The sequence below is a fragment of the Camellia sinensis genome, chromosome 1 (genome assembly GCF_055761805.1).
Source record: "Camellia sinensis isolate YWXY chromosome 1, ASM5576180v1, whole genome shotgun sequence".
Classification (NCBI taxonomy): Eukaryota; Viridiplantae; Streptophyta; class Magnoliopsida; order Ericales; family Theaceae; genus Camellia; species Camellia sinensis.
The window spans coordinates 254,029,861-254,039,034 of record NC_138961.1 but is presented as its reverse complement, the minus strand read 5'-3'; positions in this window follow the sequence as shown (position 1 = coordinate 254,039,034).

Below are 9,174 nucleotides of genomic sequence, written 5' to 3'. Positions count from 1 at the left end.
TAGTAGTTATTCACTGTGTTCTCATGGCTGATGATGTCAAAATGTTTCCTTGTTTATTCTCCATTCTGCTTCTCATATAATCTACTAAGGCCAAGGCTTGTGTTCTTTAAGCCATGGCGATGGTCTCCTCTCTTCAGTTCAATTTGACTTGGAAGACACTCGTCCGCACACTTGAATTTACATTTTTTTTTGATCAGCCACTTGAATTTACTTTTGTTTGCATAGGTAAGTCAAACACAAACCCTTCTTCAAGGGCCCTGCCTGCCTATATTTCCCAACTATATAACTATATATATAGATAGATATATGGATTGAAGGGAATGTTTTTAGTGGAATTCTCTATTCGATCTTTCCGGATGCAACCTACCAAGAAGATACGGCCAGAACATGATGTCAAAAGTTTCATACTCTGGTGGGGTGGTGGTACTATACATTTCCTATTATTATTCTTATTTGGGTCCCTTCCTGTTCTGTTGTGTTCCTTTCTGTTGAAAGGGTCACTTAATTTAATTAATTAAATAAATATATTAGAGAGAGAGAGAGAGAGAGAGAGGGCTTCGTTCATTCACGTCGGTTGGTTAGGGGAGGGGATGCTAGCTGCTAGGATAGGGGGAACAACTTATGTTGTTTTTTGGTCTTTAATGAATGTGGGTGTGGGTGATTTGGGGTACTTGCTGTGCAGTCCTATGGACTTATTTTGGAGTTCGTTCTGATAATTTAAACCGTTCATATTTTAGAGTACATCGAGTAGAATATATTTGTAAAAAATTAAATTAATCGGATATCGTTAATTTTTTCATCCACTCACATTTGTATTTATTTTAATATTTTAAATCACGTCATTTTATTTTTCAAGATGTAAATGTGAGTGGATGAAAGGGTTAATGATATCCAATTAATTTGATTTTTGGCTGGCGGCCCGAATCCGGGTGTGGGTGTGCTTTTCACATCTTATGTGGTTGGTTTGAGTTAGTTTATTATTATTATTATTATTATTATTGAGGAATTTATCAATCAGAGCTAATTTGAAAAAGTTGTTACATATGTATGGAAAAGTTTATAATTTTAATATTGATAAAGTTTATCATTATTTTTGTAATTAATTTTCAAATTTTGTATAAAAAAGTTTATAATTTTAATTATTATGTTGGCACCACATTTGAATCATTGAATTCAAAAGTGACACGTGATATTTTGAGTGTATTCTATAGTATTTGATGCGATAGGGAAAAGTCTCACCTTGCAAGTGCTCACCTGAGTTCCAAATGTTAAGTTCAACCAGTAAAAGAAAATGAGCAACATGTGAGAGGCACGTGAAGGAGTTAACAAGGAGCAGTTGTTAGCAGTTGCAAATGCACGAAGGGAAGATTATATCCTTAAGTAGTGAGAAGAAAAGAGATCATGGTGGAAGATAGCAGTCTAACTGCTTCAAAGGCCAAGAGAAAGCTATAAATAGATGGAAGCAAAGACTGAAGAGGCCCTTGATCAAATTTAGACTCTACGTCTTTGTCAATTTCATTTATCTTTAAATTTTTATACCTCACTTTTATGCATTGCACTTTCATTTCGTAGGAGTAGATTAGCCTTGTAATTCCAAAACCCGATCGGTCTAAAAGTTTCGAAATTGTCCTTACTAAATGTAACATTTTGTAATTGTTTATTCAGTTAATCAATTGCAATTTCTGCCCAGTCTCTCCCTCCAATTTTGTTACGAATTTGAGTTAAAACTTTCGTTCATTTTTTAAACACAACACAATAAAGTCTTTTTCATTGACGCTCAAAGAACTTTAATACAATCACTTAATAAAAAATGGTATTTATTATCTGTAAAAAAATTTCAGACTTTTACTGACACGTTTGAATTATATTTCTAACCTTCGAAATGTCAAAAATAACCAATAAATATTGATAAAGTTTATCATTATTTTGTAACTATTTTCCTAGTTTTGGACTAATATAAATTTTCTCCTATTATTATTATTATTGTTATTGCAGATCTCAATTCTTATGGATTTGTTTCTTTCTTTTGTTAACAATGTTAGAATTGCCCTATCCCTCTCTTAATTGTATCTTTAATGACATGATAAATAATATTAACTAATTAATTTTTTTCAAACTCTATTCTCGTCGTTTAAAATTATTTAGTTAGGAATGATAAAATAAGTGAGGTAGAAAAACTCTTCCTTTTATTACATGGCATGGCACACAGATTTCCCAAAAAAAGAAAAGAAAAAAGAGGCCATTATTTTCTGTTCTGAATCATCATGGGTGGGTTTAGGTTTATTCTTTATTATCAAGGGAGACTTATTGTCTAGTGGAGAGTATCCTTGGTTCTTTGATATTTGCTTTGTCCAATCTCTTCATTCTTGTAAATTCACTTTTTGTTGGAGAAATATTCCCTGTAGGACAATCTTCACTGTATTTAAAAGATTTAATTCTATTGTGTACACAACAACAAATAGAATTTAAAGAAATAAAGAAAAGGAGAGAATTTGTTTGATTACAAAAATCAAACTCGAAATAAAAATAAATAAATAAAAAGCAGATTTTATTTTGTTACCAAAACAAAATTAAAATCTGATTTAAATAAACAAATAAAACAGAATAATAAATTAAACAACTTACTTGATTAATTTCTTCGAATTATTTTTCTGATCAAGTCCAGTGTTTGACACTGTGTCCTTAAGACAGATTCGTCCTCTCCACGGTGCTTTCAGAATGTGGACGTCTATCTCCCAGGATAAAATGATCTACTACAAACAATAGCAGCACTACAAATTGTTTGCCTTACGAACACACTAAGTGTTTATACTCTCTCTGACAAGAAAATAATGCAGCAAAATGAAGAGGAAGTTTGCAGAATTATGAAGGACGAAAATTAGAGTTACAAAATCCAAATGAGGGTGGTCCTATTTATAGATGTGAAGGTGACTCTTTGTTTTGAATTGAACAGGTATCATACCTGTTGGGTTTTGAATTCAAACAGATTTGAATCAATTCAAACAGATAGTAAAACGGGAAGGGCCCTGTTTGGGTGTGCATTAATTCCAAAACAATTTATTTCTGTTTGAAAACGGGAAGGGCTCTGTTTGGATGTACACTAATTCCAAAACAGTTTATTTCTGTTTGAAAACGGGAAGGGCCCTGTTTGGATGTACAAAAAATCCAAACCAATTTAATTTGAATTCTGGATTTTATTTTAATAAAAAATAAAATTAAATTCAAATGTTTTTGGCCCAAAAAGATTAGAAGCCCAACCCAACCACACACCACGCACCCGCGCCCAGGCCCAGCCCGCCCGACCGGGCGGACGGCGGCGGCGGCGCGCGCGCGCGTGTGTGGTGATTTTTGGGTCCAATGGGTCTAGCCCATTTTGCCCATAACCTCTCCCTCTAAAACACTTGGGTACCCCTTGGGGCACACCCCAAGTATCTCACCCTAAGCCTTATAAACCCTTTCAAAACCTCCCACCAAATCAATGTGGGACAAGCCAATTTACAACCTTAAGGAATTTCCACCAAAACTCCATTTTCATGGAGCACACTTTGGCTTCAATTTCCCATTCACTCGGTAATGGTTTTGAGCAACCAAATATACCACGTGAATCACAACGCGGCATAGAACGCGTTACCACTTTGACCCGAGTTAATCGACACTCGGGGCCCACCTAAAAAATAGACCTAACTTAGGAAAAATTAACCATTTCCAACAATCCCCCACATGAATGGAATTTGATGACAACGGAAATGCAACAATATGCAGACTTAACGAAAGAGTATAAGTCGAAAATATCTTGCATCAGGATAGGTAGTTTTCGGCTTTGAACCTTCCCTAGTGATAACCTATCGGACTTACTGGCTAACCAATGGACGCGATGCCTTGAATTGTTCAGCCGTTTGTGTAAGCCAAGACAATAGATTTCACACAAAATATCTTCTAACACATCGTGGTTCTCACTGTTGTGTTCATTTTGGCCTTGAACGCGCCTGGTTTTCATAAGTGTTTCTAGAGAATTTAGCCTCTTCATTCTCATAGAACCGGCCCCAGTTCAACACTCATATAGGTGACTCTTATTGTGAGTATCTCCTTATACTCGTCTTGATTTTATGTCTTAATCAAGATATAAGTAATCATTAAAAGCAAAGCTTATCCTTATACCCCTGCAGACAACATATGTTGCAGATATCACTCTCACCATAGGAATGGGTAGGAATTTTAATCCCTTGGTGATTTCTGGCGAGCCATACATAACTTAGTTGTCCCTTTGAACTTAGTTCTTGGGATCTCCAGTCATATAAGTAGGGTTACCATTATGACGACTCTTATGTAATAGGCTTTAATCCCATCCCCTTTGATGAACTATACACTAGCTCTTTTGTCAAACCTTTTGTTAACGGATCCGCAATATTCTCTTTAGATTTTATATAATCTATTGAGATTATTCCGTTTGACAACAATTGCCTTACGGTATTATGTCGACGACGTATATGTCGTGACTTACCGTTATACATGTGATTCTGTGCCCTGCCCATTGCAGATTGACTATCACAATGAATGCAAATAGCTGGCACAGGTTTTGGCCACATTGGAATGTCTTCTAAGAAGTGACGAAGCCATTCTGCTTCTTCACCTGCTTTGTCTAAAGCAATGAACTCGGATTCCATTGTGGATCGTGCGATGCAAGTTTGTTTCGTGGACTTCCAAGAAACAGCAGCGCCTCCAAGAGTAAAGACATATCCACTAGTGGATTTTGAATCTTTAGTATCCGATATCCAATTGGCATCACAATAACCTTCGAGTACTGCTGGATATCGAGTAAAGTTCAAACCATGATCACGAGTAAATCTTAGATATCTAAGAACTCGAATGATCGTTTTCCAATGGTCTTCTCCAGGGTTACTAGTGTACCTACTCAATTTACTTATAGCATAAGCTATATCAGGACGAGTATAATTCATTAGGTACATTAGGCTTCCAATGATTTGGGAGTATTTTAACTGAGACACTGCATCACCTTTATTTTTCGATAAATAAAGACTGATGTCTACAGGTGTTCTAGCTAAATTCAAATCATCCTTGATAAATTTATCAAGAATTTTCTCAATATAATGAGATTGAGATAATGCATATCCGTCAGATGTTTTAGTAATTTTCATTCCTAATATAACATCTGCGACCCCCATATCTTTCATATCAAATCTTTTGTTAAGCATCTGCTTAGTTGATTTGATCATGTTTTGACTGCTTCCAATGATAAGCATGTCATCCACATAAAGACAAACTATGACATATCCTTGGTCAGTGTTCTTAACATAGACGCACTTGTCACATTCGTTTATCTTAAACCCATTAGTAAGCATTGCATGATCAAATTTTTCATGCCATTGCTTAGGTGCTTGTTTTAATCCATAAAGGGATTTTACAAGTCGACAAACTTTCTTTTCTTGCCCTGATACTACAAACCCTTCGGGTTGTTCCATATAGATCTCTTCATTTAGATCACCGTTTAAGAAAGCTGTCTTAACATCCATTTGATGTATTTCTAAATTAAACAACGCTGCTATAGAAATAAGCATACGAATGGATGTTATTCTTGTCACAGGGGAATATGTGTCAAAATAGTCCAGACCTTCCTTTTGTCTGTAACCTTTAACAACAAGTCTTGCTTTATACTTGTCAATTGAACCATCTGCTTTCATTTTTCTCTTGAATATCCATTTATATCCAAGAGGTTTAGAACCTGGTGGAAGATCCACCAATTCCCAAGTATGATTTTGCATAATGGATTCAATTTCATTATTAACAGCCTCTTTCCACAAAGGTGCTTCAGGACCTGTCATTGCTGCCTTAAAGCTTTGAGGTTCATTTTCTAACAAGTATGTCAGAAAATCTGGACCAAAGGATTTTGATGTTCTTGCTCTCTTACTTCGTCTTGGTTCATCATTAGTTAAATCCTGTTGGTCGAGACTATTACTAGTCTCGTGTGTTTGATTGTCATTAGTCTCTTGACTTTGTGTACAATCATAAGTTCTTTTCTGTGAACTTAATTCCTGTCCTTTCTTGTAAGGAAAGACATGTTCAAAAAACACAGCATTCCTTGACTCTATAATAGTGTTCACATTTATATCAGGTATATCTGATTTATAAGTCAGAAACCGATATGCACTACTATTCTGAGCATAACCAATAAACACACAATCTACTGTTTTTGGTCCAATTTTAGTCTTTTTAGGAACAGGTACTTCAACTTTTGCCAAACACCCCCACACTTTTAAGTATTTGTAGGAAGGTGGTCGACCTTTCCACAATTCATAAGGAATGCTTTTGGTTTTCTTGTGGGGTATTCTATTAAGAACATAATTAGCAGACAATATTGCTTCCCCCCACAAGTTCTGTGGTAAGCCTGAACTTAGTAACATGGCATTCATCATTTCTGACCTTTCCACAATTCATAAGGAATGCTTTTGGTTTTCTTGTGGGGTATTCTATTAAGAACATAATTAGCAGACAATATTGCTTCCCCCCACAAGTTCTGTGGTAAGCCTGAACTTAGTAACATGGCATTCATCATTTCTTTTAGGGTTCTATTCTTTCTTTCAGCAATATCATTTTGCTGTGGAGAATAAGGGGCTGTAGTTTGATGAATAATGCCATGTTGTGCACAAAATTCATTTAATGGTGCATCATATTCACCACCCCTATCACTTCTAATATAAATCAATGAATTTTAAAACAATTTCAAGAAAAAACCAAAATAATTATGACTACTCAAGTCAGAATTAATGTTTTGACAAAATCATATCCTCATAAAAAATTTTGCCTAAGAATCAAACAATTCAAAAACCCATTTGATTGTATACATTCTTGCAAGCTCAATAACAAATAAATGTCACTGTCATAAAAATATTTGTGACAAAAGAAAATTAAATTATCTCAACTAATGCAAGAGATACACCCCCATATTAATAAAATGGTTCATGATTTAATAAATTCTACTACGCAAGTAAAATAATTATTAATGACATCTCATGTCACATAATTCAATAATCAACATAAAAATTTCTTAAATTTCTTCCCAATTAAACGGACCGATAAAATTACAAACATCTTCATGTTTAAATTTCTTTGGTGTTTAAACACCCATTCAAAATTGATTAGAAATATTCAAATTAACTTGCTTATGTCCTAAGTCGACATAACAATTTATCATTCCAAATCACTTGAAATTATTGTTAAGAAATAACTTGAGTAGATATCATACATGCATATCAAACGTATCAACTAAAAATAATGAATCAACAAAATAAATTAATCATGCGTGATCCCATCGCTTGCACCATGAAATAAAAGAATTCTCAACTCATAAATAAAATCCAACGCATTTAAACATTAAACTTTAAAATGACAAAACATACCTTCATTTAATAAGTTTGATTTGTACATAAATAAACAAATTAAATATGCATTAAAATGTTCTTGTGAATATATATATATATATATATATTTTTTCTGACTCAAGAGCAGAAACAATTCAAGACTATGAATCCACATTATAATAAAATAAAATTAGTTTGTAAAACTAATATTTTACTCTAGAAACAAATTCTTCCATGTATACTCACGATGAACTATGATAAAGTCAAAAGAATTAACACCTTTTCACAAAGGGTTCAAAAATAAGTGGTCTATCAAACGAAACCATAAGTTACTTACAAAAATAACAGATTGTGACCAAGTCACAGAGTTACATGATTGATTAACAAAATTAATTTTCTAGTTACTAAAACCAGAAAATAAATTACAATACAAAATAATTTTATTTTTCTTGTTACTGAAACTAGTAAAATAAAATACCGAAATAATATCTGATTACAAAAATCAGAAAACCAAACCACAACTTAATTTTCTAGTTACTTAAACCAGAAAATAAATTATAGCACAAAATCATTTTATTTTTCTTGTTACTGAAACTAGAAAATAAAATACCACAAAACTATCTGATTACAAAAAACCAGAACAAACACAAAATAATTTTCTAGTTACCAAAACTAGAAAATAAATTAAAACACAAATTAATTTTCTAGTTACTAAAACCAGAAAATAATTATAACAACAAAATAATTTTATTTTCCTTGTTACTAAAACTTGAAAAATAAAATATCACAAGAATTTTCTGTAATACCAAATAATATTCTGAATTGTTAATGACACCAGTATCGTACTACTAGTAGTTGTCAAAGAAAAGAGACAGTATATTACTACTATCTGTCAAATAGCATAAATCACTATTTGTTTTTCCAACCAGAATATTAATTTGAAAACACAGAAAATTAAATACAATGAAGATACCCAAAAAAGGGGTCTGTCTTAAGATTGTAGGACAATCTTCACTGTATTTAAAAGATTTAATTCTATTGTGTACACAACAACAAATAGAATTTAAAGAAATAAAGAAAAGGAGAGAATTTGTTTGATTACAAAAATCAAACTCGAAATAAAAATAAATAAATAAAAAGCAGATTTTATTTTGTTACCAAAACAAAATTAAAATCTGATTTAAATAAACAAATAAAACAGAATAATAAATTAAACAACTTACTTGATTAATTTCTTCGAATTATTTTTCTGATCAAGTCCAGTGTTTGACACTGTGTCCTTAAGACAGATTCGTCCTCTCCACGGTGCTTTCAGAATGTGGACGTCTATCTCCCAGGATAAAATGATCTACTACAAACAATAGCAGCACTACAAATTGTTTGCCTTACGAACACACTAAGTGTTTATACTCTCTCTGACAAGAAAATAATGCAGCAAAATGAAGAGGAAGTTTGCAGAATTATGAAGGACGAAAATTAGAGTTACAAAATCCAAATGAGGGTGGTCCTATTTATAGATGTGAAGGTGACTCTTTGTTTTGAATTGAACAGGTATCATACCTGTTGGGTTTTGAATTCAAACAGATTTGAATCAATTCAAACAGATAGTAAAACGGGAAGGGCCCTGTTTGGGTGTGCATTAATTCCAAAACAATTTATTTCTGTTTGAAAACGGGAAGGGCTCTGTTTGGATGTACACTAATTCCAAAACAGTTTATTTCTGTTTGAAAACGGGAAGGGCCCTGTTTGGATGTACAAAAAATCCAAACCAATTTAATTTGAATTCTGGATTTTATTT